The sequence below is a fragment of the Camelus dromedarius genome, chromosome 10, assembly GCF_036321535.1.
Source record: "Camelus dromedarius isolate mCamDro1 chromosome 10, mCamDro1.pat, whole genome shotgun sequence".
In the NCBI taxonomy this organism is placed as follows: Eukaryota; Metazoa; Chordata; class Mammalia; order Artiodactyla; family Camelidae; genus Camelus; species Camelus dromedarius.
This window is the reverse complement of record NC_087445.1, coordinates 34,368,969-34,381,519: the sequence shown is the minus strand read 5'-3', so window position 1 is coordinate 34,381,519 and position 12,551 is coordinate 34,368,969.

Here is a 12,551-nt window from a genome sequence, read left to right as displayed (position 1 = left end):
CTGGTCCTCCAGCGGGTCAGACGGATAGGAGAGTAACATGTCTTCCCATTGTGGCCTGAGGCCTGCCCCAGAGGGAAACCAGCTGGCGTAAGGGTACCTGACCTGACAGCCACTTCCAGTGTCAGGGGCCCCACTTGCCCAAGGAGTGCCTCTCTCTGTGACAGGATTAAGTTCATTCCTCCCTGCCCTGCCCCAGGCAGCCATTCACCCTGCAGAGCTTTGGTGACTTGCTCTGAGCCTAGTTGGCTTCCAACACTGTTGGCGTCCAGATTTCCTGGCCAACTGAAGCTGAATTAAGGCGAGCTCACTGTTGAGCTGCCTTGGTCAGGAGCCAGGTATATTATACCAGTTGAATTTGAATCTCATATAAACAGTGAGTAATTTTTTAGTGTGTGTCCTAGGCAATATTTGTTATCAGGATCTGGGTATATGTATGTGTATATGTGTTAAGTATTTGTAGAGGATGTATAAATATATTGCAGACAATATTACATAAATACTGCCTGGGACATACTTATATTCTTCAATATAAGTATCGCCTACACATACTTATGTTTAAAAATTACTCATTTTTTATCTGGAGTCCAATTTAACTGGGTATCTTGTGTTTTCATTTGCTAAATCTGGCAACCCTGCCAGGAGAAGGATGCTTTCGTGGCCATGGCCGGGGGCAGAACCCTGCAGTCAAGGAAACAGGAGAGGTCAGGTTCTATGTTGGGCTGGAGACCTCATCCAGCCCTCAGATGTATTTTGTTTGACCAATACAGCGTTTTTATTTTCATTTTCAAATCATTGGCAGCATTTAAAAATTGGGAGGACTCACCTTTAACAAGGCTTTGGGGCTATTCTGGAAATAGTGAGAGATCTGGCTTCCAATATAGCATGGAAACAAGTTAGTTGGTGCCTGCCTTATCGCATTCATCTGTGCCTGGTTCCTGCAGCTGAGTTTGAGACCGGCTCATCCAGAGCATTTAGTTTCTTAAATCTCGCGCCAGCTCGGGGAGGCATGTCTTTGGTCCTGAAAACCCAAGAGTGACCGCTGATCCTGACCAGGTGGGTCTGAGGTGTGGGGGCTGCTTATCCCTCAGCCTCCACTTTGACCTGGAAACTTGCTCCTTGGAACGGCTTAGGTGTGACATGCGCCAGTCTTGGAGACTCCAAGTCTGTTTTTGTCTCTAAAGCAAGAGGGAAGCAAATCCATGTGTCCCAACTTTTTTTTTTTGGTACCAGAAGTGTTTTATCAACCTCAGGTCACTGTGGAAACCTCATGTCTGAAAGATCTTGTTTACCCGAGCAAATGACATATACTACAAACAGCCTGTGAATTCTGGCCAGCCTGAAAGCAAACCAGTGTCACCACACCTCATCGATCAAATTCCCTCTACAAGCAAAAACATTCCATGAGCTCATGTAACTGAAAACACGTCCAGATCCCCTAGGCTACCTGTAGAGCCCCTAGGGGTTGGGGCCGTATCAGTCAGCTTAGTCCAGGCTGTGCTGAAGGAACACGTAAAGTCCAAAAGGCCGGCGGCTTCCCACGTGAAAGTTCAAGTTCATGCAAAATGTGCTCTGAGGGTTCCGACACAAGGGTTCAGTTTCTTTCTCTCTCGTGGCTCCACCATCTCAACACGGGGCTTCTGTGGCAGGAGGAGAGATTGTTGGCGGGCTTTTCAGGGCCCCTCCTCTGCTCACATTTCGTGGGCAGGATCTAGTCTCATGCCTCATTTAAGAGCAAGGGCCTGGGAATTACGGTTTTCTGTGTGCCTGGGAAGGAGCAGAAAAATGCATAGATGAGCCATAAGGGATGCCCCCAGGGGCAGAGGATGACCTGTGGGGCCCCATTCAGCCCCCAGGTCCTACATCCTGTCCTTCTGAGCGGACCTAGGGTGTGGTTTGTAGATACAGCCGCTCACACTGTGTGATGACTGAGAGCCGTCAAGCAGAACAGATGCTCCAGATCCTCTGATCTTTACATATCTCCAGTCCCATCTTTTTCTTCCTGGTAATGGTAGCTAAACTTTATGTTAATTCTTACTGTGCGCGTGTATTGACCGATTTATCCTCACGACAGCCCTACCAGGCAGGTGCTTTTTTCTCTTTTTTTCTATTTCTATTTTATTTCTTTACGGGTACATGTTTCATTGATTTAAAAAACAGGCACTGTGTGGTTTTGAACTGACATATCTGAAAAATGAACTTGATTCCACTGCACTCTGTTTCAGTGGTTCCTTCTTTGTATGTGCATTTACCCAGCAGAAGGCCTCAAGTCACTGGAGTCGCTTGCTTGGATTGCACAGCAGGTTGGTGAGGACTTGGGGAGGACCGGACCCCTTCCCCCCCAGGTTGCATCACAGAGCCTGGCCCCCGCTGCTTTCGCCTTTGCTGGCACTAGAATCGCTAGGCTTTGGGGCTGGGGCAGGTCCAGCTTGCTTCCAGGGTCCCCTCCTCAGGGTCTCAGAGATCTTCACATCTGGAAACTCCATTCTGAGTGGAAGAGGAAATTGGCATTAGTTTGCCCAGCTATAGTGACTAGGCTTTGATTTAAAATGGATTAAATGTCACCCCTACAGGGGGCTTGAACTGGGCTTTGTTCTTTACACGGCCCAGTGGCCCACATTCCAGCAGACACGTTTGCCCGCTGTCTGGGGCTCTGGCCCAGCCCAGCCCTGAATCCAAATAACTACTGTTTCCCTTTAAACTTGATTTCAAAGTCAACTGACTCCTTTTGTTGTTGTTGTTAGGAAGTTATTTTTAATCTTTACTTTTTGAATAGGTCATACATTTACAGAGTTCAAAAGTCAGGAGAAAATCTCCCTCCTCCTGTCTACCTGAAGGTGACCTCTTAATGTGTTGGACATCCTTCCAGAAATATTTTATGCATACACAAATGGAGGTATTTTTTTTCCTTTTCTGCAGCAAAGATTGCATACTGTATACACAGTTGCTTTATTTTGCTTTTTCCCCCTCACTTAATATGTCTTGGAGATAGTTTGATATAATTGTAGAAATGATTTCTTCATTTACAAAAAGTTACATGGTATTCTGTTGTGTGTAGCTGTCCATTTAGGGTTCCCTTTGGACAGGTGTTTACGCTTTCCTATCACCTGCTATCACAAGTGATGTGGCAATGAGTAAACTTAGACAAATGTGGATGGAGGTGGGAGCAGGCATAAGTTGGATAGATTCATAGAAGAGGAATTCCTGGGTCAAAAAGCATATGCATTTGTAATGTTACTTGATGCTGCAAATGGTCCCCCTATAGGTATTGTTCCAGGTTATACTCCCACTAGTAACCTCTGAGAATTATCCATTTCCCTGTGTCTTCAGTAAAATGTGTTTTCATATTATCCTGATTTTCCACAACCTGAAAAGCTCACTGTTTTAATGTGCATTCTTTTATTATGAATGAGAGCAGGCCTCTTTTGTATGTTTTAGATTCTCCTGTATCAACCAGCATATCTTTCGTGGTGTTCTGGGGGAACACTTGGCTTTGAACAGGCTCCTGACCTGCACTCAAGCTGGCAGGACCCATTGCTGCCAGTCACCCAGAGTCATAGGTTACTGTCTCGGGGAACAAGCTGCTTGCAGTGCGTTCCCCTGAAAGTGCTTGTGGGTGCAGAGTCCGGTCGTATCCAGGCTGAGGGCGCCATGTGTCCTGAGATGGGTAAACAGAATGCAGTGCAGTTTGATAAGGGGAGTGTTTGGGCCTGTTAACACCGATGGAGCTCTGGTGTTGGCCTGGGGAGTGCCCCATCAAAGCCGAAAATCTCACTGACCTACTGAATTTTCTTTTGTCCCGCTGAGTATCTCGGAAGTGGGCATACCTTTTTACTTTCTGATTATAAAAAAAAATCTTTTTATCATGAAACAAAAAATGCAGATCTAGAGAGTAGCAAAGTGAACCCCAGTGTGTACATCACCAAGATTAAACTGTTATGAAGATTATGCCGATTTTAGGGCATATAGTTTCATTTGACCCTCATATACCTCAGTAAACACCTCTAAAAAATGGATGTCTTCATACATAACTGGCATGACACTGTCATCTCTGACAAAATTAACAGTAACTCCTTGGTATCATCAAATAACCCAGTTCTTGCAAAAATTCCCCAACTGTCTCACATCTCTCTCCCTTTACTGTTGGTTGGTTTGATTCAGGGTACACACACCGCATTTGGTTTTGTGTTTCTTAAAGACTGTATTTCAGAGCAGACCCTCTCTCCCTGTGTGAAGAAATGAAGTCCACTGCCATCCACTTGGCAGAATGTCATCTGTTCTAAATTTGCATATCTGCTGCCTGTGGAGTCCTTTAATTTGTTCCTGTATCCCCTATATTTCCGGTAAAGTGGAAGCTAGTTCTTGAAGCTTATTTGCTATGGGTTCAGATATTTGGGTGAGAGTCCACAGGATGTCCTGAGACCTCTTACTGCATCATTTCAGAGGGCACATAGTGGGTCTTCTGTCCACTAAGCAAGATCAGTGGCATCAGGTGATGTCAGCAGACCTCTGCATTGACCATTCCCTTCCATCTTCCCCTCAGCCTTTCACATAATGGTCTTATCTACCAACTGTGTTGCCTGAATCAGTTAATTCATTAGGGGTTGAAAGATGGCGATTTTCAAGTTGTCATTTCTTTCACATTTATTAGCTAGATTTTTTTTAATATAAAGAAAACCAGGGCTATTTGGTCTCTCTGGAATCGTTTGTTCCATTCTTAAAATGGCCAATGATTTTCTCAAGTTTTTTTTTTTTTGCTTCTTAACTAGTCTATCCTTTTCCACTTGAGAAGGAACAATAACTAAATAGAAAAGAGGACCATCTCACCCTCAGACTATGAAACTAGCCTAGGAGGGAGCTTTCTTCTCTGCTTTACTCATTACTATTGAATGTTCAGCCCCAACTGTGTGTGTAATTTCATAATTACTAATTGATTCTTTTAAACTGCTGGTCTTACCCTTTCTCCCCGCCTTGTGTCTTCTCAGGATCTGTCTCCTTGAATAAACAGAAGTCTTGAGATATAAGCATGTAGACTGAAATATCATCATTGAGTATTCTTTTAGACTGAAGGCCAAACACTTCTTGTTTAGATTATACACTGCAGTGACTATCAGTCTTATACACTTTAGTGAGAATTAATGCAGCCAGCTTGCTTTCCATCTCACAGATTAGTTTATTGAGGGAAAAATAAATTTGGGAGTTAGTGAGGAGAAACAGTCTGGGAAGAAAGCAGTGAACAGAGGGAGTTTAGTTACTGATAGCAGGCCACAGCCTAGGTGGTTGTGAGAAGGTTGAGCTTGGAGTTAATAGAGGCAGCTGAGGACATTGCTGGCTATAAAGAAGTACTAGGAAGGAGATAAAGAGAAAAAGATGTGCCAGGGAGTTTGCTGCTCAGGAATGGGTTAGGTGCCCCTGTTATGGGTACTTAGAGTGCCTATTCTTCCCCTGCCTCGCTGCATCATGAAATATGTTTTGGCTGCAAGTCACAGAATGCCAGATTAAGAAGGACCACTATGTGGACATGGGCATTGGTGAATGATTATTGACTAACAGGTAATAATAGCACAGTGTTTAAGTTCACAGGACTTCATCACTTGGACAAGCTGCTTTAATCGCTTCAGCCCTCAGTTTCCCCACCTGTAAAATGGGGATAGTAATAAGGCCAGAAGGCAGTTATATGAAGATAAGTGAAAAATGCACTTAAAGCACTAAACACATTTCCATTGACATAAACCCTCAATGCATAATAACTTTGAAAAAGAGTTTAAAAACAAGAGATAGAAGAGTTTTTTGTTTTCCACTTCACAAAGGATTCTACTAGTGTTTGTAAGAAGAGGTTTCATTGTCATTAATCCAGTGGGCACACAACTCCTCCCGGGATCCTTCTGTCGGGTAAACAAGAGTGACCTGGATGCCCCTTAGACATTGCTAGATTGTTCCAGATGTCAAAGGTTCCTGGCCAGATGAAAAGCAGCTTCTAGCAGCCCTGACTTTTCACTCCTATCGTTTTCAGTCCACCTGTCAGGATTGTTCCCTCAAGTAGGGCTGAAACAAAATCCACCCCGCACCGTTAGGCAACACGGTATGTTCCTCGATCCAATAGCTCCATCTTGTGGTGAAATGGCGCTAACACAGTTTGGCACCCATCCCAGGTTTTGTGTCGGATTTACCAAGTGCGGTCTTAAAGAGTTCCTTTTTATGACATCACCTTGACTTTAATACTTAACAGAGAAAGTGGTCAGGTGCCTAGGCGCCACTGGCTCTAGAGATGACGGCCACATTGCAACCCGTTCTTCTCTTTCTCATACCGTATGCTTTATTTCAAGAGAAGCTGTAATTCTGAAATTTTATGTGGAACTTCCAAAATTTTAAATGTTGGTAACAAATTTGCATTTTGTAGAAAATACCGAGTGAACAAAACAAAATACATGATTGTTTCACATCTGTTTGATGTAGAACATCTGGATGAAATTGCCCGTTAGTCATGAACAAGATGAAAAGAAATGACACGGCAAATGTATAAAATACTACAGAAAAGAAAGGGAATGAGAGAGGCAGAGCATGTAAAGATAGATGAACAACTCAGTCTAGGAGGGAAAAAAATGCCCAAAGGAAAAGGGAACTCAGAAATGAGGTCACGCTGTGGCTAGAAAATCAAGCCATTACACTTAGAACTGAGATTTGAGCTCTGTTTGAGCCCAGCTTTTAAAACCCGTCAACGGACCAACCACAGTGGAATTCAGGCTCTTACAAGCTGACCTTTGGGCGCCAGCGCCTCCTTTCTGAGCGTCAGCCAAGCAGGGAGGGACTCGCTCCAGGTAACAAGCCGCTGAGAGCCAACCAATCGGCGACAGCCTCGTCCGGTGACGTCATCCACACACGCCCCTGAGCGCCCGCTTCCACCAGCGCGTAGGTGCGCTCGCCAGCCTGGTCCCCTTGGGGAGACCCTGAAAAAGCGATCACTCCAGGTTTGTTTCTTTATTTCAGATATTGAGTGGTGGTCTCATATCCTTTGACGAATTCAGGAATGACCAAGCCGAAGTGAAATAAAGATATCGGTGGTGAAAAGTGAATGATATAAACCGGAACAAAGAATAGAACAACCATGAGGTTGTGATTATTGAATCGGACGTAAAAGTTATAAGATGACGAAGTAAAATAAAACGAACGACAACAAAAACAGAAGGGGGAGGGGCTGGGGGAGGTGGAAGGAAATTTAAGAGTTTAATTTCCTGAATTTTTTAACCTGGTATCATTTAGCAATATCTAAAATTCAACCAAGGAGTTGGAAAGTGATTCTACTCTACTAGTCTTCCCCGCTAATGTCTTTAAAAATTATTTTTGTTATAAGGTAATTTAAATGTGTACTGACACGACTAGATATTATCTTCATACCCTCATAGTTCATATGCAAAGTATATACCAACAAAACCAGTCAAATCCAGATGAGCAACAATTTAAAAATAGATTCTGAGTATAACAGACCTACCGAAAAGAGCACAGATGTAGCAAAATGATTTTTCACAGGATAAACACGCTCATTGTCAGCACCTGAATCAAGACTTAAAACATTGGCGGTACCTCAGAGCCACCTCCTTTTCGACCTTCCCATCGTCAGCTCCCCCAACAAAGGTAACCCCAAATCTACTTTCTCACACTAGTTTCGTTTTGCCTTTTTTTGAACTTTATAAATAATGGAACCATACAGTGCGCCCTCTTTTGTGACTGGCTTTTTTCACTCAATATTATATCAGTGACGTTCATCCATGGTGTTGCATGTGGTTGTAGTTTATCTTCGTTTTAACAATATTCTACTGTTTGAATAATACCGCAGTTTATCCGTGCTACGGTTAATGGACATTGGAGCTGTTTCTGGATTTTGGCCACTAGGAACAGTGCTTCTGTGAACGGTCTTACACATGTCTTTTGGTGAACATCTGTACACTTATTTGTTACGTATATTCCTAGAAGTGGAGTTGCTCGGGCAGAGAATACATATGTTCAGTTTAAGTAGATGCTGCCAAACTGTTATCCAAAGGAGTTGTAGCAATTTATACTCCCACCAGCAATGCATGAAAGTTGCAGATGTTCCGTATTCTTGCCAACAGTTGGTACTGTCAGTCTTTTTCATTTTAACTATTCTGGTGGGTGTTCAGTGATTACCTCACCGTAATTTTATGTGCATTTCCCTGACTGCTAATGATGCCGAGCACTATTTCACAAGTTTATTAACCATTTGGGTATTCTCTTTCACGCAGTGCCTATTCACAGTTTTTTCATTACTATTGGATTATCTGTCTTTTTCTTACTGATTTGTAGAAGTTTTTGTATATTGTGAATTCAAGTCTATTGAAGCTCTTAATTTTAGTGAAGTCCAAGGTTATGAAGGTATTCTCCTACATTTTCATCGAGGGGCTTTATTGTTTTACATTTCATATTTAGATTTGCAGTTCATCTGGAATTGATTTTTGTGTATGGGATGAGGTAGGGGTCAAGACTGATTTTTTTCCTCAAATAGGTTTCCAGTTGACCCGGTGCCTCTTAGTGAAAAGACCATCTTCCCTTCGCTGTCTTGAGTTCTATCACAAATCACATGCCTGTGTGAAGGTTTGTTTCTGATTTTAGGTCCTTGGGTCAATCTGTTTATCCCTCTGTTGGTATTATATTGTTTTAATTATTGTAGCTTACAGTCTTGACATCTTGCCATAGAATTCCTTTAGTTTCCTTCTTTGAGGTTTTATTGACTTTTCATGGTCATTTGTGTTTCCATATAAATTTTAGCTTTAGATTGTCAGTGTTGGGGTTTTGATTGTGAATAGATTGAATCTATAGATCATGTTGGGGAGAACTGATATCTTTACAATATTGCGTCTTCCAGCTCATTTATGTAAGTCTTTTCTAATTACACTCAGTAGTATTTTGTAGTTTTCTCTATAAAGGTCTTGCATGTCTTTGGATGGATTTATTCCAGACATTTGATGTTTTGATGCTATTATAAATAGTACAGTTTTAAATATTTCATTTGAAATACTGTCTTAGTGATATATAGAAATACAACTGGTTTTTGTAGCTTTCTAACTAAATTCACTTATTACTAGTTTATCTGTTGATTCTTTGATTTTTTTTTGTTACTTGTTTGTTTGTTGTTTAACTTCCATGATCATGTGATCTAATTCTGGCCAGCAGATGGGCTAAGTGTGGATAACTTTATCCAATCTGGATTTGAGCTAATTAGGTTTATTTGTGTGTTAGTGAGAACTGGCCATTTCCATTGTCCTTAATTCTAGAGGAGATGCTTTCAGGGCTCCTAACAAAACCTGGGGTATTTCACAGGGCCTCTCCTCCTAAACCCCAGTTTTGTCTCCCCAGCTCCAAAAACCCTGTTTAGCTTCTCAGCCTCTTGGTCACCAGTTAGTTATGTACTGGAGAATTCCTGAGGGGAAAGGAGCTGAATGTCAGGGTCCCCCTCCATGCCCCCTTCCTCCTGGGACCTTGGCTCAAGTAATCGCCACATCCTTTCCGTTACTATTTTTAAAATTATAGCCATCTTAGTGGATGTGAGGTGGTATTTCCTTGTGACTTTGATTTTCATTTATTTAATGGCTAATTATATTGAGCACCTTTTCATGTGCTTTTTGGTCATTTGTATATCTTCTTTGAAGAAATATCTACTCAGATCCTCTATTTTAAAACTGTGTCGTCTTTTTATCATTTAGTTGTAAGAGTTCTTTCTGTGTTCTGGATACTGTCTCTTGAACAGATATGCAGTTTGCAGACACCCTCTCCCATTCTGTGGGCTGTCTCTTCTTGACAGTATTATATGCAGCACAACAGTTTTTAGTTTTGATGAAGTCCAATTTATATATCTTTCCTTTTATTGCTTGTGCTTTTGGTGTTGTATCTAAGAAGGCTTTGCCTCTTGCAAGATCACAAGAGATTTACTCCTGTTTTCTCCTAAGAGTTTTATAGTTTTACCTCTGCATTTAGGTCTCTGATCCATTTTGAGTTAACTTTTGTGTAAGGAAGGGGCCCGCCTTCGTTCTTCTGCACGCGGATACCCAGTTGTCCCCTTGCTGTGTGTCCCACATCTTCTAAACAGTCCCTTCATCATGTATTCCTCAGTGACCCCAGGACCCTCAATACTGTGTGGCCTCATGCTTACCCACAGACTGCTGATTCCTGGGATGCCTCCCTCATGCTGCTGTTGGTTCTTAACCATTTCCTACCCGGGATGTGGAGTAGATTAGAGATTACTTCACTCAAGAATGTTGGGCTCTGCTGCCTTCATGACTTAGTACAAGGAAGGAGTATGAAAGTTCGGTATAGAATATATATAATTTCTTGGAAGGCTGGGGTGGGCAGAGGTCAGGCTACTACATTACGAAAGAGACCCAGAGCGCAGCCCCACTGCGTTGGCTATGGTGGAAGAAAGCTGGTGGTCTGGCGGAACCCCTGCAGCGTTGCTCTTTCTACCCAAGCCCTACCGTCCGAGCTGTTCCCCTGCTGGGGGGCCTGATGGCGTGCTGACTCTTGCCACTATGGTCATTAAAGCAAAATGACTTCTTTCCCCAAAAGGAACATCATAAATGCAACCAAGTGCCTGAAGATTTCCTGGGTGTCTAGTGCTCACCCACCAGGAGACCTGCTTGTTAATACTCTTTAGAACTTTCCATGTCACTTTGAGCATGGATACTTCTGTTTCTTCTGGAAAGTGGGGGCTTTTAGTATCTGTCTTGAAGCATAGATGAAAATACCACGGCTCTCCTGAAATTTGGGATGAATTCTTAAATCTGGACACTGTTAATGAAGTGTATCAAGATATCCGGATGGTAACCTGATGACTATATAGAACTCTCTTCCTGCGATTTTTTCCTGTCCCACGTTCAACAGTCACTTACAATTATAAATGGCTTTTCCTCTGGATGAGTTACAAAAACACTTTATGGTTAGGAAGGACCTCATCCACCCTTATAACTATACTCTCCTCATGTTAAAAAAGCAGAAAACGTTTTGTTTTCATGTGCCTATTGGCCGTTTATATATCTTCATTGGAGAATTGCTTATTTGGGTCTTCTGCCCCTTTTTAGATACTGTATAGTATAGGGAACCATATTCAATATCTTGTAGTAACCTATAATGAAGAAGAATATGAATACAAATGTGTGTAAGTATATATATGACTGAAACATTACGCTGTACACCAGAAATTGACACAGCATTGTAAACTGACTATACTTCAATTAAAAAAAAAAAAAAAGCAGAAAGCGGAACCAGCACTAGCAGGGATTGTTTCGCCAGCAGAGGGCAGACTTTCCGGCAAGGATCGTTGATATTCTGAAGGCTCAGAGCTGAGGCCGACAAGTCCACTGAGTAGTGGAGCCGGTGGGATCACATGTTGCTTTGTCTCTGAAGAATACCAAAAGAAAAATAAGAAGAAATTGAGATAAATCATTTGTAACAAGTTGAAAAAATGTGGCTGAAAAACTGTACCTTTCACTGAATTATTCTGTTTCTAGCATCTTACCTGATCTTGAACTGCCAGTGGAATTTCATGTTTATTCAGTTACTGATTCAATCAACAGATATTTATTGCATGCCTCCTGTGTGCCAGGCGTGGTGCCTGGGCTAGTAGGGAACAAGAGTCCAGCTGCCATGGAGTTTGTAGTCCGGTGGGGGATATCTGAGAATAGATATAAATCTGGAAATAAATATAAATACAGATAAAAATAGACTGCATATTGATAACTATCATGAAGAAAAGCAAAGGACTAGGGTTAGGATAGCAGAGTCTGATAAATTGGGGGAAGGTTTTTCTGAGTGTGATGGTTAATTTTACGTGTCTGCTTAACTGGGCTAAGGGATGCCCAGATAGCAGGTAAAGCAGTATTTCTGGGTGTGTCTGTGAGGTGTTTCTGGAAGAAACTAGCATTTGAATTGGTGAATTGAGCCCTCCTCATGTGGATGGGCATCACCCAGTCTCTTGAGGGCCTGAGTTAGAACAAAAATGCAGAGGAAGGGTAAATTTATGCTCTCTCTGCTTGATCTGAGACACTCATTTTCTGCTTTTAGACAGGGGCAGTCATAGTTCTTGGGCTTTCAGACTCAGGCTTCCGCCATCAGCCCCCCCCGGCTCCCAGGCTTTAGGATGTAGATTAAATGACACCACCAGCTCTCTTGCTTCTCCAGCTCGCAGACAGCAGATCGTGGGACTTTTTGGCCTCCACAACCACATGAGCCAATTCCTGTAACACATCTCCTCTCATATATGTGTATCTTACTGTTCCTGGTCCTCTGGAGAACTCTTGATTGATGCATGACTGTGTGACAGACTTGAAGCTGTTATAGTGGGAGGAAAAATGTACTAGGAGAGGAATTGGCAGGTGCTAAGGGCCTGGGGTCAGAATGAACTGGGTGCATTTGGGGAAGTGAAGAAGCTAGTGTGCCTGGGTGAACATGCAGAGAGTGATGACCTGAGACTAAAAGGCTTAGTGCGATGTGGTAAATGTTTTGACTTTTTATCCTGAGTACAGTAGGAAACCATTCTAGGGCTTTCA